Source organism: Schistocerca serialis, chromosome 1 (assembly GCF_023864345.2).
Source record: "Schistocerca serialis cubense isolate TAMUIC-IGC-003099 chromosome 1, iqSchSeri2.2, whole genome shotgun sequence".
In the NCBI taxonomy this organism is placed as follows: Eukaryota; Metazoa; Arthropoda; class Insecta; order Orthoptera; family Acrididae; genus Schistocerca; species Schistocerca serialis.
In genome coordinates, this window is record NC_064638.1 from 1000352261 (window position 1) to 1000379849 (window position 27589).

Consider the following 27589-nt stretch of genomic DNA (forward strand, 5'->3'; position numbering starts at 1 on the left):
AGTGTTGTTTTAATTTAATGTTCATGATTCTCTTAACTATGCATCAGAAGGAAGTGAACACATTTTAATTGGTAATATACGTGCTACAAGTTAAAATTTTGAATAAAGCCACTCACCTTCATCCTTAGTTGTAAATGGCAGAGATTATCTTTTTCTTGGTTTTCCAGTGCTATTTGTAATCATTTACAACAAGTTCCTTATATTAGAAATTGGCATATAAGTAATTTCATTTGGGAAAAAGATTAACTTGTTGATATTTGCATGGATATAACTGTATTTATAATACTAATTGCTATTTACAAATTTAACACACATGGTATTTATACAACTTAGTGTTTAGTGATGGTAGGTGTAACATAATTTAAATGTGCTTCTTTTATGATCTTTTAAGATATTTTTCCAAAGCAAGACAAGACAACTTCATTTCTTTAGCACTTAAAGTGTAGGTTCTTCCCGTAGCTGTTGTTGGATTCGCATTTGTAAAAGAGTATTTCCTGGGACATCTAATACATCTATTGTTTGTGGATAGTAAAAGACTGGGCTGGACCCTTTGGGTGTAAAAAATTTATTTGGTACATGTTATTGTATTTTTCTTCAATACATCCTAACCACCAAGTGTCATCATATGCTCCTGTCACAAAACTACCAGCTGTATTTTCCATATGTGACCGTGTTATTTGGTTCAGTGTTGTCACATATTCAAGAGACTCATCCAGGCTAAAATGATAAGGCTTGACAGTAATTTGACTTTCTATGCAGGGTTTATATGAGTGAAACTTTTGTGTTCCCGTAATCACTTTTGATTCACTAAACCGAGGAAGTAAGTATTCTTTGGTCAGTTCATAGTCCTCTGTTGTGCAATATTCAAAGTCAATGTTTTTCATATGTTCCATGGCAAATACATAAAGTGATCTGGATGTTAAGATTTGTTGGTCATATGGCCTTTGTAAGATGGCTTCAGCAGCTAGCTGCTTAACAGTTCCGCCAAGGCCATCGCATGCACTCTTGCCATGGGATGTTGCAAAGAACTCCCACTCTTCCTCCACTTCAAAATCAGTTTTATGCAAACACAAATTAAGGAAGTTTTTCTTATTTTTATATTGTGCAGCACTGCCATCAGAAAAGTAAGTAATCTTTTTAAGTGCAAAAGGCAAGATTTGCTTTATTATTTCTAGTAGTTTTTTCTGGAATACATAGAATGCGACTGTATTATGTTTCAGGCATCTGATATGAAGACATACTGCAGATGTTCTAGTTTTCCCTCCCATTTATAACATAAGATGAAAGGATGCAGTGTAGCTCAGGTGGTAGTCCAGTGGAATAATTGTATTTCATCTTGTACTACGAAATAGTAGTTTTCTGCAAAATCACAGTTGACTACTACATGCCTTCACTTACATTGTCCTTGATTTTCTGTAGTATTCTTTCTTCTGACTAGCTATAAATGAATGAGTTTTTACCTTCATTAGAGTGTCCAAAAACTCATCCATAAAGTCGTCAGTACTTTTAAATTGCTTACAATTGCACCCGTTACATCAAGGTGGCCATAAGTGGGGTAGTGACCAAAACTAGAGCCTTGACCCTATGTGAAAATCTCACCTTTTTTTAAAATAAAAAGTGAATGTCGTATAAAATCGTAAGATTCTTAAGTTATTATTTTTTTATATATTTTATTCTTGCATTAAAATATCATTTAATGAATTAACAAACAATAAGAGGGTAATGTTGCATAAAAAGGCTAACATAATAATTTAAGTTTGTTAGAATTACATAGGTCTACCTGAACTCATAGCCTAGAAATAGTCTGCTTTTCACCTCACTAGTGTGTATTGCGGTAGTAAAATATTATTTTACACAAAACCCATTGAGATCCCATCTTGAAATTTTGCATGCATGTAGTTAGTCAGACTGGACAACATATATAATTTTTATAAAAAAATCCGAGGGTACGTATTTTGGAAATTTCAAAATGTTTTTTGGAATAGTTTAAAATTTTTAGATTTAGGTAGCATAGTCATGTTACATACCAAACTGAAGGGAATTTTTAGAGGAAAACAATGGTGCAAGTTTGAGCTCTCTAGGTTGTATAATTTCTGTGCTACAGCATTTTAAAACAATCATCGATTGATCAAAAACAGAGGTTTTTTTGGATTTTTAAACCCTTGAAACTCAAAAACCAAAGGTCAGTAAAATTTGGAATTTCAAATTTAAACTAGTGTTAGTGGGTACATTACCTGAGAAAAAATTCATCCAAATCTGAGATATCAAGGTTCAGACTGTTAGTTGATTTGAGATGGAATGACCCACAACTCTTTCTTGGTGTTACGATTTTTTCCCGTCAGTGTATTCGGAAACATTACGCGCTGGCCTCTAAATAAATAGAAAGGAATGAACCGAAAAACGGTCAAAACCCTGTGACTGGCTTTGTCATAAAAATATATATTACAAAACATGAAAATAGAAAAAAGAAATTAAACAAAAAATAAAAAACAACAGACTACCGTGTTGACGCTTGCTATGTAGTCCACTGAATATAAAACAGAACCAGGCCTACATAGATCTGTTACCACTAAATACGTTGGGGATGTAGTTGCTCATATTCGGGCTACGCAGATGTTACTGGGTCCGGGAACACACAGAACGACGCGCCAAGTGTCCGTAGCTCAGAGCAGATGGAATCAGCGCGTTGAGTAACAAAGTTTTATTTAACTGCCAAATAAAGGCAAGATGTAAATAGCAAACCATGAGAGCTACTACAAGTAATATACAACACTGATACGTAACTAATCATATTAAAAGTTGTGGTTAATCTGTTTACTGACGCGGAAGAAACAACAAGATGTAGTGCATAGATATGAAAACGCATAAAGTACCATTAATTGGTAATGGAAACCGTCAAAGTCGGATGCAGGAGGTAACTGGTGGCACACAGAAATTAAAAAGTTTAAAATTGAAATAAAATTGGACTTTTAAGTAGTAGAGGCCTAAAACACTGCCGATGTGAAAGGCATAAAAATCATAAGGTCCTCCATACACAATAAATATACAAGCATGTCTTAAGCACAAAAAATATCCTATAAAAGGATGGATAGTGTCAAGTGCCAGCAGTAGTATGAGCCTGGAACCTCCGGAGTACAAAGCAAATCTATGGTTAACAAATAACGTATAAACGTGTGTCTACTTCAGATGACATATTATGAGAATTTTCTGCGCAAACCTCAGGGATGATCAATATCATAAAGAATCGACATATGGTACCGCACAATATTTTCTAATATTTGACGAGGGCAATTATTTGCTGGGACGCTTTATAAGCTCGGTATCCTATGTGCCTATCACTACCTAATGTCAGTAACTTGCGTTACAATTGCTAGCTGGAAACTACAATTTTCCAAAAATGGAGTCATGCCACTTCTAACAAAACGTATGTTTTTCCTGTAGGACACTCCTATGTTCACTTTATATCATTGCTATTGTAAGACAAATTTACGACTATATGTTCACTTTATATCATTGATATTGTGTGCTGTGCTATAATGTTGTTAGTTTACATAAATGACAAGTATTGCAACCACCGTGCACTATATAAATATAATTATTGTAAGCTTTAATTATTGTATGCTGTAATTCGTTCCACTTTAATGTAATGACCAATGTTGCACTATTTCTATGTAACTATTTAACCCAATGGTTTTATATCTTACGGGGTCGCCTCTGTACATGAAATTATGGTCATGTTTCTGGAATTCTCCCGATACATGTTACCAATTTTAGGTTTTATATTATATCCGTCATTTGTCAACTTCCTTTCCGACAGATCTCTATGTCCGCCTCTCTGCACACTGTCCGGCCTCAGCTTCCCTCACCTGGATGCCTTGGCTGATTTTAAATTATATGTTCACTTTATGTCATTGCTACTGTAAGCTGTAATTCCTACCATTTAATAAAATGAAATGATCGTATGGCATTTATTGGCCGGGATGTACCCTTCGGGGTTCGGCCGCCGTATCGCAAGTCTTTGAGTTTACGCCACTTCGGCGACTTGCATGTCAATGATGATGAAAATGATGATTAAGGACACACAAACCCAGTCCCCTGAGGGAAATCGAACCCAGGCGCCTTGTGTGGTAGACGGTAACGATACAGCTGTGCCACGGAGGCGGACCCTACCATTTCATGACATCATTTTACACTAATGTTGCTTATGAATCCGACGTTGTAAAATTACAAAAAAATAACACACATTATATATATACATATATATATATATATTTATATATTTATATATATGAAATAAAAAGCTTATTCATCGCGCCAATCCATAGACTGGCCCATCCCACCTTTACCTGCCGATCTCCTATTGGTTTCCCCTCTCCACAACATGAGATTTGATTTTGTATTTAAGACAGTCGTTATGTTATTGGGCTTTTGATCTGTTGTACACTTGTTTCGTAATTATACAAGACCTCTAGGTCTCTCTTCGTCATTCTTCATGGGATTATAATAATCATATTTAAGTCATAAGTATTAATGCTCAACAGTACTGCAACCTGCTGGTGCTGGCCTTGTCTCCCTGAACGGCCACCCCCCGTAATGATTCAGTGTCGCATATTACTATGCAATCGGGTACTTGACTCCATACCTACGTATGACGTGTTCTCCTTAACCTTGGTATGTTTCCACATTCTACTTTGATTTATTTCCTGTTGTTCTTAGTGGTCTGTTAACTCCTATTATGCATGCTATATTATTTGTGGCTCTTTATGGCTTTTCTTGAGATTGATCTGATGATGTATAAAACGCAACGTGTCATTAAAGAAAGTAGTCCCTTACATGTATTTTTATAGCGTCCATTACAGCACTGGCACAACCTTCAAATTGAATAAATAATAATTACAACCCTGCAACCAGAACTGTTTGTTTCTTCATCATATATCAGAGGTTGCTGTGCCATCCCGCTATGATGTGGAAAAAGTTATTTGAAGACAATATTCAAGAAAGGGAAGGTCAGTAGAAGAAAATGAAATAGGAGATATACTGCGAGGAGTTTGACAGAGCACTGAAAGACTTCAGTGGAAACAAGGCCCCAACTATTCCTTCAGAATGACTAAGAGCCATCCATGATAAATCTTTTCTACCTCTTTTGCAAAATATCAGACAGGCGAACTGCGCTCAGACTTCAGGAAGAATTTAATGATTCCAATTTTAAAGAAGGCAAGCGCTGACAGGGGTGAGTACTTCCGAACCATGTGCATGAGTTTAATAAGTAATGTTGCAAAATACTGACACGACGTTTTCGCAGGAGCCGAAACGGAAGCTGTCTTCTGACAAGTTCAGTTTGAGTACCGGAGAAATGTAGGAACGCAACAGGCAACTCTGACCCTACGACTTACCCTAGAAAATAGGTGGAACAAAGGTAAACCTTCGTTTGTAGCATATTTAGATAAAAATTTACATATTGCTGACTGGACTATAATCTTTGAAATTTTAAAGACAGCAAAGATAAAATACAGAGAGCGAAAAGTTATTTATAAATCGTACAGAAACCAGTTAAAGGCTCGGAGGACATGAAAGGGAAGCCGTAGTTGAGAAGGAAGTGACACATGACTGTAGCCTACCGCCGATGTTATTCAATGTGTACACTGAGAAAGATGTGAAGGAAATCTAGGAGAAATTTGGAAAACGAATTAAATTTTAGGGGAAAGTAAAAGAAATCATCGCGGTTTGTCTTTGTCGTAGTGTTTCTATTAGAGACTGACTTCGAAGAGCAGCTGAACGGAACGGACACTGCCTCTAAAAGACATTATATGAAGCATATCAAAAGTAAAACAAGGAAATGGAATCTAGTTACATTAAATTAGGTGATTCTGAGAAAATTTGATTAGGAAATCAGACACTGAAAGTAATAGATGAGTTTTGCTATTTGGACAGCAAAACAGTTGATGATGGCAGAAGTAGGAACGATATATAATGTAGAATGGCGATTGCAAGAAAAACATTACTGAAAAAGAGGAATTTGTTAACATCTAACGAAATGTAAGTGTTATGAGGTCTTTTCTGAAGGTACCAATAAACCCCCGACTCTTTAAAAAATCGAAATACATGTATAAAAGAGCTTCACATTTCTGATAAGTATACAAATGAGCTAATATGTGAAAGATTGTTAAATATTTGACGTTAAATACGCAAGCAAGAAAAAGTTTCGTAAAGATTGTAATTATGTATAAGTTTGGTGGAAGACGCTACGTGCTCTCATTCTCAAATAATGCATAAACATAGTCTGCGTAATTTGCGCGTCGTGAGCTACGCTGCTTCGACACATACATACCGTTTCTAACTGTAATACTTGTCTTACTGTATTAATCCTTTAACATAAGATTATACCTCCTAATGTGTAGATTAAGAAAGCGCCCGTTTGACTCTTTGTACCCTAGATGGCGTTGTGTAGCCAAGGAGACTAGTTTATATTCGTCATTCGTCTCTCTTCAAAGTGCCCATTGTGCAGATGTACTACACATAATGAGTTAAATGAAAAGGCTGCATTAAACATGGCAAGATTTTCGTTTCATGAGCAGGCAGACATGATTTTTGTGTATGCCCGGCGAATGGTAATGCACACAAGGCTGCACGGCTGTATCAGATCGAACACAGCCGAGTGATCCAACCTTTGGTGCTGCGTTCTGTTGCGTTGCCGAGACAGGACTCGTAGTACAACAGACTACTGACCAAAGAAGACCACATGTTCCTAGCACGCCTAACCAGGAAGAGCACATTCTATGGGCTGTAGAAGAAGAGCGAGATGTCAGCGCAAGAGAAGTGGTCCTAAAATGTGGTACATCTCCAAGTTCAGCATGGAGGAACTTCATCAGCAACTCACATATACATATCCCCTTCAATGTGTGCAAGCCCTTTTGCATCCGATCACCCAACATGGGAGAACGTTTTCCACACACTGTCAATCTGTTGTTTGTCTCTTCAGTTTTGTTTATAGGCAAAGCAACGTTTGCAAGAGATGGCATAACAAACTTCCAAACCAACGATATGGGCCGATCGCAGTTTCCATGCTACAATATAGGCTAAACATCAACATCAGTTTAAGACTGATATGGGGGCTGGAATTATTGGTGACTTTCTGATATGGCCGTAAGTTCTCCCATCACGTATCAAAGGTGATGTCTATAGGGACTTTATTCACAAAACCCTCACCTTCCAAGATCCACTAGAAGTGCCGCTACAAATAATAATCATATGGTCTCTGCATGATGGAGCTCCTGCACGTTTCAGTCTCTATGTTCGAGATTCAGTGGCTCGTATGCACCATGAGAGATGGGTAGGTAGAGGAGGACCATTTCCATGGCGTGCATATTTCTCCGGCCTCAATCTTTCGGATTATTATTTCAGCAGTACCTTAAACAATTGGTCTCTCCAGGGCATCACCCTATACAGAAACTGTTCACCGGTGTGTCATAGAAGCAAACGAAAACATTCTAAACCGCCAGGGAGTATTTGAAAGGATGCAACAGTCCATGATTCGACAAGTGCAAGCCTGTTTGGGAGCAACAGCAGGGTATTTCGAACAGTTTTTATGAATTTAAGTGTTGATGAGCTCCAGTCATCTAAATCGTAAACCTCCATCATTAACTCGAAAACGAAGGATTTTCGGACATATGTATGTGTCTATGAAGTTTTTCTTGTTTTGTTGTAGAAACCTTATCACCAAAGTTTGTAAAAATATTTTTGAAACACTGTGTATATGTCGAGTAGCTGCAAGCTTGGGGCCAAGCCTTACAATCTGACGTCATTTCGACGGCTTGTGTATCAGTTCCACTATTTAACTCGTTCATTTGAATTGGCCACCTAGGATCTTAGGATCTTTATCGTACCCCGTCGAAAAAAGCTGCACGATGTAACTGCCATTAGGTTGAAACAGCACCAAGATCAACACATATTGTCAGCACCCTTTATCTGGAAGATAATAAGTATGCACGTTGATCCATGACAGAAATGAGATTGTGTCTGAAGACAACATATGGATGGATACAGTTAACGAAGGTATGTTGAACGATTCGTGTTTGTTCTCTTTTAAAGCTAGATAATCGACATATTTACATTTAGGGGCAACATGTAACAGGGATAACAACAACACTATTGCTCATTTATGAACCTAACTGGCGTCATATGGGTTCATGTTTGCAGGAATCTACGTTGGCGAAGGTAGTAATTTTAATAATCACAGTAAATCCATATCATGAGCTGATGAGGTGGTCCTGCGGAGGCCAAGGCCGTGTAAGTTCGAGTGTGGTTCGGGGGCTTGATGGCCGTGTTTCAGATTCCCAAAGATCTAAGGTTCAGACATTAATCAATATTGCATTTTTCTTTTCTCTCATTTATAGAATCATTCGCCTCCAGCAACATTTTCAGCATGTGAAAAAGACCAAATTAACCACAGATCGAATTTCACATTACACCATAGGATCCCTACAAGCTGTACGAGGGTCACTCCAAAAGAAATGCACGCTATTTTGTAAAAATACAGTTCTCATACTGCATGTGTGACGTTCGTCAGAAGCAACGTGCTGTGATAGAATTCCTGTGCTGTGAAAACGAGACAGTGGGAAACATCCACAAGAGGTTGAAAAAGGTGTATGGAGATGATGCTGTCGATCGCAGTACAGTTATTCGGTAGGCAAGCAGGTTACGTGATGAAAGCGGGCACGGCAATATTGAGGATTGTCCTCGCAGCGGCAGGCCTCGTACTGCACACACTACAGACAATGTGCAGAGAATTAACGAATTGATGACTGCTGACAGACGCATCACAGTGAACGAATTGTCACGCTACGGTGGGATAGGGGAAGGAAGTGTCTGCAGAATACTGAAAGTGTTGTCGTTAAAAAAGGTTTGTGCCAGGAGGGTTCCAGGATGTTGACAGTGACTCACAAAGAAACAAGAAAAACGGTATGTAGCGAACTTTTGGAACAGTACGAGAATGGTGGGGATGAATTTCTTGGAAGAACTGTGACAGATGATGAAACATGGCTCCATCAATTTTCACCAGAGACGAAGAGGTAATCAACGGAGTGGCATCATGCAAATTCAGCCAAGAAAAAAAAAAATCAAAACCATACCTTCTGCTGGAAAAGTTATGGCTACGGTGTTTTCGATTCCGAAGGACTCTTGCTTGTGGACATCATGCCAAGTGGAACCACCATAAATTCTGATGCATATGTGGCGACACTGAACAATCTTCAAACTCGAGTGAGTCGTGTTCGACCACATCGGCAAAAGCAGGATGTTTTGCTGTTGCACGACAATGCACAGCCATGTTGTTGTTGTTGTTGTTGTTGTTGTGGTCTTCAGTCCTGAGACTGGTTTGATGCAGCTCTCCATGCTACTCTATCCTGCGCAAGCTTCTTCATCTCCCAGTACCTACTGCAACCTACATCCTTCTGAATCTGCTTAGTGTATTCATCTCTTGGTCTCCCTCTACGATTTTTACCCTCCACGCTGCCCTCCAATGCTAAATTTGTGATCCCTTGATGCCTCAAAACATGTCCTACCAGCCGATCCCTTCTTCTAGTCAAGTTGTGCCACAAACTTCTCTTCTCCCCAATCCTATTCAATACCTCCTCATTAGTTACGTGATCTACCCACCTTATCTTCAGCATTCTTCTGTAGCACCACATTTCGAAAGCTTCTATTCTCTTCTTGTCCAAACTAGTTTTCGTCCATGTTTCACTTCCATACATGGCTACACTCCATACAAATATTGTCAGAAACGACTTCCTGACACTTAAATCTATACTCGATGTTAACAAATTTCTCTTCTTCAGAAACGATTTCCTTGCCATTGCCAGTCTACATTTTATATCCTCTCTACTTCGACCATCATCAGTTATTTTACTCCCTAAATAGCAAAATTCCTTTACTACTTTAAGTGTCTCATTTCCTAATCTAATTCCCTCAGCATCACCCGACTTAATTCGACTACATTCCATTATCCTCGTTTTGCTTTTGTTGATGTTCATCTTATACCCTCCTTTCAAGACACTATCCATTCCATTCAACTGCTCTTCCAAGTCCTTTGCTGTCTCTGACAGAATTACAATGTCATCGGCGAACCTCAAAGTTTTTATTTCTTCTCCATGAATTTTAATACCTACTCCGAATTTTTCTTTTGTTTCCTTTACTGCTTGCTCAATATACAGATTGAATAACATCGGGGACAGGCTACAACCCTGTCTCACTCCTTTCCCAACCACTGCTTCCCTTTCATGTCCCTCGACTCTTATAACTGCCATCTGGTTTCTGTACAAATTGTAAATAGCCTTTCGCTGCCTGTATTTTACCCCTGCCACCTTCAGAATTTGAAAGAGAGTATTCCAGTTAACATTGTCAAAAGCTTTCTCTACGTCTACAAATGCTAGAAACGTAGGTTTGCCTTTTCTTAATCTTTCTTCTAAGATAATTCGTAAGGTTAGTATTGCCTCACGTGTTCCAAAATTTCTACGGAATCCAAACTGATCTTCCCCGAGGTCCGCTTCTACCAGTTTTTCCAGTCGTCTGTAAAGAATTCGCGTTAGTATTTTGCAGCTGTGACTTATTAAACTGATAGTTCGGTAATTTTCACATCTGTCAACACCTGCTTTCTTTGGGATTGGAACTCGGATGGACAACACTGAAACACCCGCCTTACAGTTATGACCTGGCTCCATGTGACTATCATCTGTTTGGGAAACTGAAAGACTCTCTTCGTGGAACAAGATTTGAAGATGATGACTCCCTTGTGCAAGCTGCCAAACAGCGGGTCCAAAGGGTTGGTCCAGAATTTTACCATGCGGGTATACAGGCGCTGGTTCCAAGATGGAATAAGGCACTTGAGAGGGATGGAAATTATGTGGAGAAATGAAAATATTGTTCCTAAAGGATGTATGTACACACTGTAAAACTTTTAAACGTGTAGAATAAAAGATGAATTTAAAAAAAAATAGTGTGCATTTCTTTTGGAGTGACCCTCGTAATATTGCAAGGCAGTTCCAAATATTCCAAAGACTCTATATTTAGATATAATTGTCGTAAGGAGTGTGACCAAATATAGGTTAAATGTTTATTTGACACTACAATAGTGAACCCATAGCCACAGTACATAAAAATTTTCTTTTTTTAAAAAAAGGGGGGCGGCTACATTACCGTTTTCAACAAACTAAAGCGTCATTTGCAAAAGTAAAACATCAGTTGGAGAATATGTAATGGGAATTATGACCATACATCCGACAACAATTACGATAAATAAAGAGACTAAGGAACCAAGGAATGATGGCACAACCAAGTCACTACACATTATGCCCATGCTTGCTCAACAGTTCATTCCATGTCCTAATGTAGAATAGATAAAAAGTACTCTAGGGTAAAAATTGCCAAGGATTCATGCAGTGTATCCTGCTGTGGCACAACGATCGTATGGCTGATATAAATTTACAGGTCTGAAAATTAGACACACATACGTATATTTAATCATTATCACGGCACAAACTCCCATGAGATAAACACACATAATAACCTCACCGTAAGTGTATCGAGCACAGCAAGCTTCCATATGGAATGCAGCACATAATTTTACTATGTTCCGAAAAAGAATTTCAAAACATGTTGTACTGCCATTTAGGAGAGACCCACTACTAACACACTAACATACACTACTGGCCATTAAAATTGCTACACCACGAAGATGACGTGCTACAGACGCGAAATTTAACCGATAAGAAGAAGATGCTGTGATATGTAAATTATTAGCTTTTCATAGCATTCACACAAGGCTGGCGCTGGTGGTGAAACCTACAACGTGCTGACATGAGGAAAGTTTCCAACAAACAGCAGTTTACCGGCGTCGCCTGGTGAAACGTTGTTGTGATGCCTCGTGTAAGGGGCAGAAATGCGTACCATCACGTTTCCGACTTTGATAAAGGTCGGATTGTAGCCTATGGCGATTGCGGTTTATCGTAACGCGACATTGCTGCTCGCGTTGGTCGAGATTCAATGACTGTTAGCAGAATATGGAATCGGTGAGTTCAGGAGGGTAATACGGAACGCCGTGCTGGATCCCAACGGCCTCGTATCACTAGCAGTCGAGATGACAGGCATCTTATCCGCATGGCTGTAACGGATCGTGCAGCCACGTCCCGATCCCTGAGTCAACAGATGGGGACGTTTGCAAGGCAACAACCATCTGCACGAACAGTTCGACAACGTTCGACGAACCTGGGTGCACGAATGCCAAAACGTCATTTTTTCGGATGAATCCAGGTTCTGTTTACAGCATCATGATGGTCGCATCCGTGTTTGGCGACATCGCGGTGAACGCACATTGGAAGCGTGTATTCGTCATCGCCATACTGGCGTATCACCCAGCGTGATGGTATGGGGTGTCATTGGTTACACGTCTCGGTCACCTCTATTTCGCACTGATGGCACTTTGAACAGTGGACGTTACATTTCAGGTGTGTTACGACCCGTGGCTCTAACCTTCATTCGATCCCTGCGAAACTTCTACATTTCAGCAGGATAATGCACGACCGCATGTTGCACGTCCTGTACGGGCCTTTCTGGATACAGAAAATGTTCGACTGCTGCCCTGGCCAGCACATTCTCCAGATCTCTCACCAATTGAAACCGTCTGATCAATGGTGGCCGAGCAACTGGCTCGTCACAATACGCCAGTCACTACTCTTGATGAACTGTGGTATCGTGTTGAAGCTGCGTGGGTACACGCCATCCAAGCTCTGTTTGACTCAATGCCCAGGCGTATCAAGGCCGTTATTACGGCTAGAGGTGGTTGTTCTGGGTACTGATTTCTGAGGATCTATGCACCCAAATTGCGTGAAAATGTAACCACATTTCAGTTCTAGTATAATATATTTGTCCAATGAATACCTGTTTATCATCTGCATTTCTTCTTGGTGTAGCAATTTTAATGGCCAGTAGTGTAACATAGCTCCATTTGCCTGGTAACCCATTCTGTCACTAGAGGGCAAGAACTTAGTATAGAAACACAAGAAACAAAAAAGGATCTACGTAACGTACAATAACAGTCGCTAGATGGCGCCACTGTCAAGTTTTAAGAAAACTAGTCTCTAGTTGAAATATAAACACAAACCAAACACTGGTATACTTTGCTCCCAGCTTTAAAATTAGCTAGCACAGCATAGTCGTTAAGGTATGACACAAAGAAACGAAGTTTCTTCTCAATACAGCATTATAACAACCACAATATTGTTGTGCACACATTTAAAACGCCAATCCTGTGCTTCCCATTAAGATGTCGTTTGTTACAGTCTATCAAACAGACAATTACAGAAACAAATAAAAATCCTATTTACTACATATAATAACTGTATATCGATTCGAAACACTATATATCACAAGCATAAAGAGCTGGATGTGTTGCATATTGGAAGGGAGAAACGGGAGGGAAGAATAGGGGAAGAATGTAATTTCTTTACGAGCCACCAATGCATGAGAGGGCAGTAACAGTGGACAACAGTATCATAGTTGCAGCAAAACTGAAACTACGTTCTAGATACTATATTCCAGCAATATTAAGTAATGATAAAAACAACCTACAATAATAGGTACAGAGTGTGTACAAGGTATTAACTAACACAACAGATACACATAAAAGTAATTTATCACATTGATTAGATATTTATATGTAGCAGTCAATCACAGCATCGATCATGGTAGGTTATATAATCTGCAAGATCTCTTATCTTATGGAATGGGATGTTGTTGTTGTGGTCTTCAGTCCTGAGACTGGTTTGATGCAGGTCTCCATGCTAATCCATCCTGAGCAAGCTCCTTCATCTCCCATCGTTATTTTGCATGTAATGGGATAAACACCACAAAAAACAAAAGTATCAACTCGAAGTCCATGCTGTTACACAACTGCAAAGTACATTTAGTATCTAACTGTGCCATAGTGACATAAAAACAACCTGATCATAAGTATACAAGGTACGCAACCTAAATATTTTTTATATTAGCCCAGTAACAAGGTGAACATGTACTGACCTACAACTATATAATGTTAAGGATATACAAAGTGGTAAACTAACCACCGTTTAATTCAGACAGTTTACCATCTTTAATTTACACAAAACGAATGACATTTCATTAACCATTTCCTAAGTTATAGAAAATCAGTGATTAGTACATATTGCTATATAATTTCATCAAAAAAGGTAAAAAAATTCTTATATTTGAAATCAACCTCTTCATTTAAAATTTTATCAGGCTCCTTTTTGTGGAAACCGTATATACTCCTTTTTTCTATGTAAGATATCCATATTTTGCCTGATGTCACCCACCATGCGTTTAGCACTTTTTGCCAGTGAAAGAAACTTCACTCGTGAAAACAGCCATTGTTGGTCAGAACACAACCCACACGTCACCTGAGAACGCGGCTATCTCAGGCATGCTTCGGCATAAAACTGTGTGTTGGAATTGTTGGAGGAGTGCTTTTGGGCTGGTTTGGTCAGTTACAAGGGGGAAGGAAGGCTATACCAAACCATCTCCAATAAGATGTCTAGTAAAGTACTGTAGCACTAAAATCAACCTCCAGATTGGGGACAGCTATATGTTTTGTAAATGTGGTTGACTCATCATTTACTGAGATATTCCATATGCGAAAATTGTCTTCTCATGTCTTCAGTCAAAAGGCAAGAATTACAGAATATGTACGGCAGCCAGTCCCTATATGGTACTATGTTTATAAAACTATACTCTCCTTTGTAACTCATACTGCATAAAGAAAAAATTCTGCACTTCGCAGTCGGCTTGCATTTCCTCGTCCTAATTCAAGATAGCAGTGTATCCATCAAAACCTAGTCCCGTCAATATGTTTAATAAAAAAATGATTTAAAAATGAGGTTCTGGCAGCGCTGTAACTGCGTGCAGCGTGGTCAATGACATGTAGCATGAACTCTGTTCTGAACCGGAGCTGTTCCATTAGGTCGGAGAGACGAGAATGCCATAGGGAACGATACGCAGACTCGCCGATGTTCGAGTCGCGGCCACATTTTTTTAGGTTAAAAAATCGTACTGAATCCAATTTTCAGCTCCACAGTGCGGTATCTTACGTATTTCTTTCAGTTACTTTTACCTTTTTTAAACATTAAGACAAAATATGAACTTCTTATTGATGAAAACGACCACTTTATTTCATCCCTGATACAAATAAAGCCAATAGAAAATAATAGTGGATACAGTAACATCATCTGTATCCAATGAGGTAAAAGAAAACAATAAGTATGCTACACTAGATTGCGCATTACACTTTGCACAGTAATTCCATTCTGTACGTTTGACTTCCAGGCTTATCTTCACAAAAGCGGTACGAGTAACGTTCATTTTAGAGAAGTTATTAAAAGCGACCATCTTGCATTTGCAAACACTTCGCCACTCGCTGAATCATACTTTGCTGAACCCTACGCACCGTACCTGCATCCACCATTGCGCGCTATTAGGCCGTGTACATCCATGGGTGTAGTACTATAAACTTGTTCCCTTAAGTGTCCCCACAAATGAAAATCTAGTAGATTAAGGTCGTGGGAACGTGGTGGTCAGAACACTGGACCTTCGCCACCAATCCATTTCCCAAGAAACGCTTCTTTTTATTGTTACACACATTCATTCCAAAGTGTGGTGGTGCACCATCATGCTGACACCACAGCTGTCGCTAAACGACAAATGCACTGTTTTCAAATGCGTCAGGCAAAGTATTGTAAAGGAACGTACACTACAGCAGCGCATTCATTTTGTTCGGCAATAGGCAAGGGCCTAAAAGCACAAATTCCGCGCTTCCAGCCCACACTTTTATGCCGAACCGTACCTGATAGGCTCGTTCACAGGTGACATATGGGTTGTGTTCCGACGAATAATGGCTGTTTTGAACGTGAAAATATCTTCACGAGTGAAACTAGATTCGACAACCTATATAGTAGATTAAGGTCGTGGGAGCGTGGAGGGCAGAACACTGGACCTTCACCATTGGTCTTCTGAGCGCTGGTGTTGAGTTAACGGGTAATGATATGGTGCAGTTCTTCATCGTGAAACACTTCAAAAACCAGTCTTAGAGATAGATAGAACTGCCTTGCAATATCACGGATACTTCGCTGAGCTGAACGGTGAACGGTTTCAAGAATCGCGTCCTCTGTTTGGGGGGTATGTCTAGTTCTTGGACGAACTCTGTCCATTACTTGTGTACGAAGATTACCGGTCTCCCAAAGGTGTTGTTCCAGGCGATGAAAAACATTCTCATCGGGATAGCGCCTTTGAGGGTACTGTGCAGCATAAGCGTGAGCAGCAGCACCAGCAGCACTGGTTATCGGATGCACACAGCACCAAAAGCATATCGACGTATTGACCCTTAGTGTACTCCATCGGGAAGCCGCCCTACATGAACATGACAGGCTGTGCACTGCTTGGTTAGTAGGTTAATGGATCCCACAGTCATATAATAGACTATTGTCATGTGAGGAAATGATGTTCTGCTGATAAACGATGGCAGCTAGGGAACGGATGTCCAAAAAAATAAAAAATGTGCATTAAGAGGATTCAAACCACACCTCCATGGAGGATGTGGGGACGGGAAAATTCGACTGGTTAAAACCGAAGCCGGTTTTTCAGTTTTGAATAACCGTTATCTTTCGGCTTTTATTGATCTCGGTTATAAAAGCTATTTTTTAATTTTTAATAATAATTGAGTAAAAAACCGAAATATCAATTAGCCATGGCAGCAGTGCGAAAATTTTTTCGTTATTAAATAATCCTTTTTTAAAAATGGAGTACTTTTTATTCGTGAAGTCTGCATTGGTTTAAATATTGCGTTATTATAGAAAATAGGAAAAGCGTCAATGCTATTTTAATGACAACGCCGACAAAAACGAGCAACAAACACAAGACATAAGAATTGATACATTACTGCTGAGACAATAATGTACTACTGCCGTGTCTCGTGGCTTAAGGTACGCGTGTACGTGCAGTGTGCAAGACTTGCCCCCACATCTGATCTATAGGGTAGTTTCTCGCTGTCGTCACAGTACGTCCGCTGAACTGGAGAATGGAACTAGCCCCAGTCTGGAGTGAAATGACTTAGCAATGAAGAACAATCGTTTGTTTGTTTTAAAAGATTAATGATTCGTCTGCCATTTCTATGAAATAATAAAAGCGGGAGGAAATTACGGTAACAGTATTAAAATAAAAACTTATAAATAATTCATTCTTATTACACAATAAAAATAGAAAGTAGCTGATCTGCTGCCTGTGTGTACACAACATGCCTTTATTTACTTGTAGCCCTTGAAAACTGACAAATTACTATGAAAAGAAGAGTTCTTTCACCTTAGTTTTCACCCTTTAGCACTGACTATCCGTAATGCCCAAATATGGCACAATCACCAATTACAACATGATTTTTTGGCAGAGTTTCAAAAAATTAGAATCAGTAGGAGAACACAAGTATTCGACCACTTACCACTTTTCGACAAAAGCAACGAACGGTGGAAGGATTACATTTTCTTTTATTTGCCTATTTAATTTAATATTCTGATTATATTTGTCTTGAAACTCAGTGATTCAAAAATTTTCTAATTTTGTTCGATTTCTACGTTTATAATAGGTACAAAAAACAGGGAATCGATTATTTCATAAACCTGTTGTTTTGAGGGGTTTTAACAGCCTGTTAAACTGATGTGGAGAAACCCGATATAACCAAAAACTGGTTGTTTCAGCGATAACCGTCATCCCTAAGTGGATGTTGGTTTGATGTCCCAGCAGTTTACTCACTGAGCTACGACTGTTGGTACGATTGTGCGGGGTGATGCACGTACCTCTTTACATTTCCATGCGTTGTATGACGTGACAGTGTTGTCAGCTCCTCGTATTCATGTATGTGTTTTCAAACTGTATCCGATCTGATTTTGGTAGGTAAACATGTGTCCTTAATCTGGATATGGTATCACATGCTGACCTCCAACTGCCGCATTTTTTCTTCACCTTGTATAACAGATTTAAAAGCTTATCCTTACCTAATGAATAATATCCTTGATCATTTTCAATTGCCTTATTTCTGAATGTTACATTAACGTTACAAAATACGGAAAACAGTTCACTCTACACTTTTGCTGTTTGGTATCGAGTGATCTCGATTGAGCCTCTAGCTTGACATAAACCTATACAAACGCAGTGCGGGGAGAAAGAATTCATCGTGAAACGCAAGACAGACAGAAAAAAACAGCGGTACATGTATTAAGTAATTGAACTAGATTCTCCTTTTATGCAGAGAGAAGAAATAAAAAAAAATTCACAACGAAAACATGGAGCGAAGAAGTATCAATAGAAAAAGCAAAAAAATTATCTCAGAGCAGGGATCCACAGCACTAATGAACTGTGGGGTCTCTTTTCAGCAATAGATGCTTTTATTTTTTAATATAATTCCACATAAAATGTGAAGATAACATCTAATTAAATTATTAGACAGCTACCTACTTTAGCCATTTGCACAGTGACACTGATCAAGCGATCAAGCGACCAGAGTGTTCGTACTCTGGTTTCAAATAGACGGAAAGTGTTTCATATTTTCATCGCTCGAATTACCGGCATGTAGAACTCAGTTGCTCGCGGTTGCAGGCCCTGACTTCTACACACGGTTTCGCAATTGCTCACAAATAGCTACAGCCCGTGTCAAAAACTAAATGTGTTGAATTACAAACTTACAATGCTTAAACTTCAGAACAGAAAAAAATTTCGTATCGCACCATACACCTGTGCCACACGGAGAAACATCGCGACACAGTCTATCTTCTTCTTCTTCTTCTTCTTATTCTTTTATTTAGCGTTAATCCCGTTTTTGTACGGGGTCCACTGTATTTAAGTTTGGAAAATTTACTTAATATAACTTTGCGGTTGGACAATCTTCCTGTACCCGCAGCCGTCAGTTACGCAAGGGAAGGAATGCAACATGTATGCAACATGTCCGCGAAATGCGTGTGTGATTCTTTTTTAACAGTTCATGTACTGTATTTTCTGAGCAGCAAATTGGGAACCAGCCCGATTTTCCTAAACGAACCTGGGACACCACCTAAAAACCAGATGCTCAAGCCGCGGTCCTGAATCCGCAGCGCTGATAGGACCATGGGCTCACTCACCCTCCAGTCCCGCAAGCTAGGACGAAAGTCTAATTCATGCCATGCTTAGTAGTTGAAGCTGAAAACATAACTCTGCAACATTTGGCGGGAAAGACTGAGATCCGGCATGTATGGACTGTTTGAACATCAAATTGTGCATCAGAACTTGACAGAAATGTATTTAAATTGTCTAAAAACCATACTGTAATGAGCTAATGACACAATGCGGCTCAGTTCAGAATTAGCGAAAGGGACATAAAACAGTATAGCAAAAACACCATTAAGTGAAGTACATTACAACTGCTGTTAATTCACATTAATTCTGGTTGTTAGACTCATTCGCTGAATGGCCTATGTCATTTGATGAGAGATGTATCAACAAATGAGATTTAGGTGAGCTTTGCCAACAATGTAACGCAAACAATATCTGACAACAATAACGCCACGCAAGTTGGTAATAATTTACAGCAGACCATAATGGAACAGAATTAGGCCGTTGTCCTGCTTATCTGTGTAAAATGTGGTTTAAGAATAAGGAGGCAGTTTGGACCTGACTCGATCTTGAGCACGATAGCTCGATTTGATTTCAAGTGTGCTATCATTCACCTAAAGTTGGCAGCGGCCGCTCTGGTGGCGCCGCCGCCGTGGGTTTTGGCGAAGCTTCTGCTAGCGGTGAGCTGAGACGCTTCCCACAAGTCGGCCCGGGAAACGAAACAGTGAAGTTCGGGCCAATCACTGTGACCTGTCGGCATCAGTCAATGTTTATCTATGGAGTTGTCCGCAGAGTCTGAAAGGATTGTAGGCGCAGCCGTGCTAATGATGAAGTCTCGGTCTGCTAGGTGCAAGGGGCAAACCTCATTCTCACCCAGCTACGGACAGCCGGTGTATCCTCGTGCCCATCATCACTTGTGATGTACGTACGCGATGGTGTCTTGGTAGAACTGAAAAAATTGTTGGACGTCGAATGTACTTGGTTATTTTGGAACGAGGTGTGACCTGGTACACTCTGCGGTGTGGTGGCCGCAGATGAGGGGCTCGTTTACCGAAACTGTTGCGCAACACTGCTCGACGCATCGTTTGACAAGGTGCTTTTTGCAAGAGGTGAGCTTTGCGTTTGTTCGATGCATGAGTTGTTCCATTGAAAACCAACTGTTTGCCAGGGCCATTTTCTCCGAGTGTTATTGCCCTAAGGATTCACCTTGAATACCATTCGTAAATTTTATTGTGGTTTTAGTAAACAGTTTCTGATGGACATTTGCTCTCTGCTTAACTTCTAAATTGCTGAACATTAATCTTAACACGAACTGTAAGTTGTGGCCCTCAAATTTCTTGTTTACCTCGTTGTGAACTATTACGCACTAACACAATTTCGTAATCTGATTAATAATGTGATTTCGCCATTTTTGGTTGTGGGCTTACTTGAAGACATTGGCGGTAATCCTTACTCTATGATGATAGATGAAAGTACGTCCAGTGACATCAAGAAATTATTGTTCATCATAGTGAGTTACTTTAGCCAAGACACGAAAAAGATCCTATAAAGATTTTTTCGGACTGCTGGAAACAGAAGGTGTTGATTCTAGATCTTTAACTAATACATTTTAAAACAGCTATGTACAGATCATCTGGATTTACATAAGTTGATAGGTATTAGTGAGAACAGCACTAATGTTATGGTAGGAGAGAATCATTCGTTCTCTTCAATTCTGAAAGAGTCTCTGCCTTGTCTTATTACTGTCACATGTGTGTCGCATTCATTGCATCTTGCCGCACAAAATCTTTCCAAAGTATTAGTTTTGCATGTAGAGGGCGCTGTTACAGAAGTTCACAACCGGTTTTCGTGCAGTATCAAGCGGTAAACCGAATATTCTCTGCTGCATGCAACACTGGCCGGAAAGAAATCGCTCAAATTAGATAAGTTCTAAGGAAAACGATGGATGACTCGCATAGCAACCATTACCAAAAGTCTGGGCCAATCGTATGCTTTAGAGTTTCACCTTAAGATGGCTAAGGATAAGGAAAGGTGATGCTCTGCTGGACAATTGCATCTTACGCTTTTATCAAAACCCAAGCAATTATATCTTCTATTTTCGAAACACTCTCTGAAAACAGTCACTGATTGTGATCACATGTTTCAGGCAGATAATGTCGAACCTCTGAAGGTATTATCAGAACTATATAGTTCACTATATTGTTTCTTGCTGAACCATCTGACAATTTTAGTCCCCCCACAGCGTTTAAATAATAAAGATATAAATAATAAAGATTTTTAAAGTCCAGTTTCAAAAATTATGTGATGCATATTGAATGTATCAGCTAAGAATGTGTTTGAATGAAGCGACAGGTGGTATCAACCAAAACGATTCCAGAATTAATAAAAAACTGTGTGTATCACTTCTTGGCCGATAATTCCACGAAATTCAGAAGAGAATTCCCAAATATACAAAGCTCTTAGAAAAAATTTCCTGTTTCTCACCCGACTAGGGTACTAGCCAAGTCCAGCTCGATGTACGGGATATAAAGAACAGTTTTAAAGAATTGCTTGGAGACGACAATATTGACAGCACTTTGGACGAATGACGAGATCCCCATTCCAACAATGGAAAAGTTAATTCAACAGCAGAGGTATTCTGAGGCAAAATGATGGTCTTTGAAGATGCTGCAGGACAGCGGAAATTCTCGACTATCAACAAGCCTGCCACGGAAGTGCGGTACAGTCTGAAAAATGGAGGATTTAATAAATTCGAGCCTAGCCCTAAAATGATTACCAAATTTAAACTACAGGATGTGCTCACAGCTACAAACTTAATCAATAGAAGCCCAACTGTCAATCAAAGTGCCACACTTGCAGAGAAGTGATTTGGGAAAAGACCAGATCTGTCAAGACTCCAAATTTTTGGATCAAGAGTTTTTGCCAAAAAATTAGACTATTTATAGAAACTATATATAAGACGTAATGCATACATTTTTGTTGGTTATGCATCAAATGGCTACAGACGGTTTGATGCAGAAAGAAGAAATATCGTTGTGTCAAGATTTGTTGAATTTGTGCAGAAAGTGACAAAAGAAACTCTACAGAAAAATCTTGTTATTGGTGCACTATCAAATGATACTAGCAATCAAGAAAATGAAATAGAAGAGCATGAAAATCAAGGAGAAGACAATCAAGAAGTAATAACATGCAATGAAGACACATGAAACTACAACCTTAGGAAAATAACTAGTTTGAAAAAACCTGTAAAATATAATGATTATGAAACAGCTTTACTTACCTATGAAGGATGTATGAGTGGTCCAGACAAAGAAAATTGGTTAAAACCAATTGAAGAAGAAAAGAGATCTCTTCAACAGAATGAAACATGGAAGTTGGTTAGTCCAGAGGAAGCAAAGAAAATTGGTTAAAAGCAACTGAAGAAGAAAAGAGATCTCTTCAACAGAATGAAACGTGGAAGTTGGTTAGTCCAGAGGAAGCAAAAGGGAAAGAAATCTTAACAAGCAAATGGATCTTTAAAGTCAAAGATGATGGACGATATAAGGCAGACTAGTTATCACAGATTGTTAACAAGAGAAGGATATAGATTTCAAGGAATTCTTCAGCCCAGTAGTAGGTATATGTTCATTGAGACTGTTGTTTGCGCTGGCAGCAGAGAAAAATTTCCATATGATACTGTTTGGTGTCAAAATAGCATTTCTCTATGGGAAACTGGACGAAGAAATTTTTATGAAGGTACCTGAAGGATACAAAGAAGCTGGAAAAATCTGCATTTTGAAGAAAGCTCTGTATGGACTTAAACAAGCCCCATCCAGATGGAATAAAATTTTGACAGATTTCCTAAAATCAGAAGGACTACTTCAATTGAAATGATGTCGATATCATGTTGCTTCTGGCATAATAAATATGGTCATACTGATTATATTATTGTTTTATTCCAATATAAAAGATAATAAACGCCATTGGAAATGGTACGATAACTGCAGTAGATGTCACAGTTTCATTCAGTATACCATATAACATAACATAACATCTTTACGATAACGTATCAGTCTACTACAATCATTTCCACAAGAAAGTGTACGCCATAATTTTAAATGTAACGTTCGCAGCAACATCTCTCGTAGTGGTCTCGAATCTGTAATCAATGCGCTTTTGCACTGTGTATAGATAAACAGTGAGAGACTTGAATATTTGTTTTGACGGTTGCAGTTCAAAATGAGTGCAAAATATCTGAAGCGTCACAAGGCAATCTTCCTTGTAAATCATCCAAAAGGACCAAAGCTTTCATATGGAGCCGCTGATAAAATTCTTAGAAAATCAAAGACGTTCGTTGCGAAGTGGGTCAAACGATATTTAGAGGTTGGAAACGTGGATGATTTACAGGATAGAGGGCTAAGTGCCAAGCTACAATCCAGAATGGCGGCGACTGGATTAATAATAATGTAATTGTGTAATTATTAATTACATGTATTTTCATGTAAACATATATATATATAATAGTGTCTTTTATTTCATACAGATAACGGCGTACACTCCCTTGTGGAACTGCTGTATAATTTTTATGACAGAGGAAATTTATATTTTATGTTGGTATACGCGTAATAAATTTAAATTACTCAGCCATGATTGTAATTTTTGTCACTCACTAAGCCACATAGTAGCTGTCTTATCTATTTCTAAACTTATTATGCTGTCTAATGGTAAATCACTAGAACAACAAGGAAAACACGAAGAAAGCAAATTTAGTGCCCCTAGAGTAAGGTCTTTATTTTCTGATTAGACTGTGTGTTTTTATCTACAAATTAAAAATTTTAGTTTATGTGCTAAAATTTGATATGTACGGCAATTTTACAGCCTTGAATACGTAATTCCACCGCTTCAAGATGACTGATAATAAATAATAGTGTAGAGGAATTGATAGGTTTAAGATATTTTGGGAAAATTTGCCGAAATGGTATCTTTTTGGAGGATTTTTGTCTGCTTTGGGAGAATTTCGAAAAGTCAGTCTGGACACTGAAGCTACGCGATCCTGACAGCGTGGGGTTCGTGTCATGTTCCACATATCCTGCGCAGATAAAATGCCTCCGACTAAATTGATACCAAACCTTTTCATCTTCCACATTGTTGTGCAATCGAGCATCGGATATCATCCTAGTAAAATGTGGACTCTCTTCTACTTGTAGTGCGGAAAGTAGGTTTTGTGAGTTTAAGGATAAATGAGGGATCAAACAGAACACCAAAAGACATTATAGAATATAAAAACCACAATTGTAAAAATATGTAGGCCGACAAAGACAGCAATTCGAAATATGAGGATGGTAAATGTTATTAAAAATAACTATAGTGGAACATTTTTGATGTTTTAGAAGCTGTAATATTCGAGGTGGCAGTCGACATTTACAGCCGGCCATGCTGTGTTTGCACCGTTTCGAGATACAGTGCCGCCCATGTACCAGCGCCCTCACTCACAGAAGATGCTGTACACACGTATGTCTAGTTTTAGTGGGTCTTTCGCAGAACCAAGGTACTTTTTCGTCTTAGGCGGTGGTCCGCAGACAGTTTCTATGTTGGATTTTTCTAGCAGTCTCGCTGTTTTAGTTGAGAGCAGTCCCAAGTAAAGAAGGAAGCGAGCCTCTTGTTTTCTCCCTCATCTTCCCGGTTTGTTGCATCTTTTCTCAGGCTGAATGCCCTATTAATCTGTACTTCATTGTATCCATTTTCCTTTACGTGCTTCATTTCGGATGGGAGCCTGTCCTTATCGCATATGATGTTCATCCTGTGGTCCTGTGTACCAGCGTGGTTAGCACTCAATGTCTGACGTTGTGCTGGATGACGGCAATTCGTTGCATGCAGGTACAGATTTATGTGGGCTTAGTGTACCATCATTTCTATTAGTAAGTCCGACAAAGGAAGACAGCCATTCTCCTCCATATTCATAGTGAATAAAATGTTTTAATGAACGTTCTTAAGGTGGTACAGAAACGCATTCAGCGCCTGTTTACAGTGCTCCCACATTACGAACGTTGAAAGGTGCGGAGCAAGTAAAATACAATGTTTACTGTGTGTGCTTAAAAAAAAAAGAATAGTGCTTAACATTTAAGAGTTTGTATCAAAATAAAATATATCTGTAAGGTAGGTTGACATAGCAACATATCAAGTGTATGTAATTTTTTTTTTACTTTGTGTCTATCTATATGTGTTATTACATTCACATAAAGTTACAATAAAATTAAGATAAAAATCACAGCAGGTTATGGGCCCAAAGCAATAAGAAAATAGAAAATCTAAGAATAGAAGGTATGAATAAGGAATAAAAACAGTTAAAGATGTTTCAAGAAAACAAAGAATTTCGTGATATATAAGTGCTTAAAGATAGTAGTACATTCAATCTGTGGGATGTTGAAATTAGAATATTATGTAATACGCAAGACCTGTGTGATATTGTGGATGGAACTGAAACACTGGAAAATTGCAAAACTTTAGAAAAACAGAAAAAATGGCTGAAAATGGACAGCAAGGCAAAACATTTTATAATGGGAACAATTGATAAAAAGGTAAAGCCACATGTACTGTGTTGTGAAACTTCCAAGGCAATGTATGATAAACTTAAAGCAATTTATAAAAGCAGTTGTTTCAAGAATTTTATAGTTTCAAGTACGATAAAACCAGAGACACAGCTAGTAATACAAGTGCACTACAGAATATAGTACTTGAACTGAATCGTCTCCAGTCAGAAAAGATGAAAGATATTATGATCATACCGAAGATATTGTCTATTTTCTTAGAAGAATAACAACACTTTTCTCCAGCATGGGATTCGTCACCCAGTGGTGAGAAGACTATGGAAAATCTAATGGCAAGGCTTATAAGAAATGAGGAACGACTGAAAAACAATAATCAAGAAGAGAGTATTGCCTCTGATGTTGGGTTTAACGAAAATAAAATAAAAGATATAATTTGTAAAAATTGTGGTGATTGTGGACATTTTGCAAGAGAATGCAAGAAGCCTCAGAAGAAAGAACACTGGTCTATATGCAAGAGGAATAATCACAAAGAAAAAGAGTGTTACTTTAAAAATAAAAATAAAATTCAAGAACCAAACCTGAGATCTTTCGAGCCCTGTCCTCACTGCAAAAAGAGTAATCACAAAGAAGAAGATTATTATCTTAACAACAAAGACAGCAAAAGAATATCATTTAGCACTTTTGAAGACAGAGAAGAAGATCTAGTCACACAAGAAACAAGACATTGATGAAGAAAAGAAGATGGAAGACACTACACATATTGCATATGAATGTAACAAAGGAAAGATTTCACAAGAAGCCAATGAGAAAGAAGATATGTCATGGTTGTTGATAGTGCATGTACAGGACATTTGTGTAATGAAGTGGACAAGTTAACGAATGTGAGACATTGTGATAGTATTGTAAAAGTTGCCAAACAAGGTGGATCAATGAAAATCGTTGCAACAGGAAACTTTGGAGATAACTGTGTTCTAAAAGACGTTATGTATGTTCCTGAACTGAGCAGAAATCTGATGTCTGGAAATGCAACCACTGAAAAAGATTGTACAGTTGTATTTACTAAATATTCTGCTCAAATCTATAAAGGTGAAATACCAGTTTTGAAAGGACAAAAAACAAGAAATGGGTTGTATGAAGTCAACATTAAATCAGGAATGCAATCACTACTGACACAAGAAGAAAAACAAGAATGGCATAAGAAACCAGGTCATCCAAGCATAAGCTGTACTTCAAAGATCAAGAGAATGTGTGAAGGAGTTCCTAATAGTTTATGCTCAGCAGAACAAATGTGCGAAGCTTGTGTGAGAGCAAAATTAACAAGAAAACCATTTTCTACTGTGAGAGAAAGAGCAACAAGACCTCTTGAAATCGTACATACTGATATCTGTGGAGAGATAGAACCCCCAATATTTAATGGATATAGGTACTACATGACAGTGTTAGATGATTTCACTCATTTCTGTGTAATCTACTCATTAAGATATAAGTAGAGGCAGAAAGATTCATAAGAAAATCTGTGTTAGAAAGTGAAAATAAGTTCAATACAAAAATTTCAAAAATAAGATGTGATAAAGGTGGTGAATACACCAGCTGTGAGTTTAAGAATTAGTGTGAAGGAAAAGGAATTGTGCTATAGTATTCCTTATAGCCCTCAGCTCAATGGGAAAGCAGAGAGACTAAATCTGACAATAATGAACAAGGCAAGAGCTAAGATATTCGATAGCAAACTAAAGAAAGAGCTATGGGGAGAGGCAGTGCTCACAGCTACATACTTCATCAATAGAAGCCCAACTATCAATCAAAGTGCCACACCTGCAGAGAAGTAGTTTGGGAAAAGACCAGATCTGACAAGACTCCAAATTTTTCGATCAAGAGTTTTTGCCAAAAAT

At 38.6% G+C, this 27589-nt stretch overlaps 1 long non-coding RNA gene across 1 annotated transcript in view; it reads right to left on the reverse strand.

The window, feature by feature from the left end:
* The window catches only part of LOC126413292 (uncharacterized), a 1052422-nt gene that overhangs the window by 721221 nt on the left and 303612 nt on the right, over positions 1–27589 (reverse strand). The gene's annotated exons all lie outside the window — the stretch shown is intronic.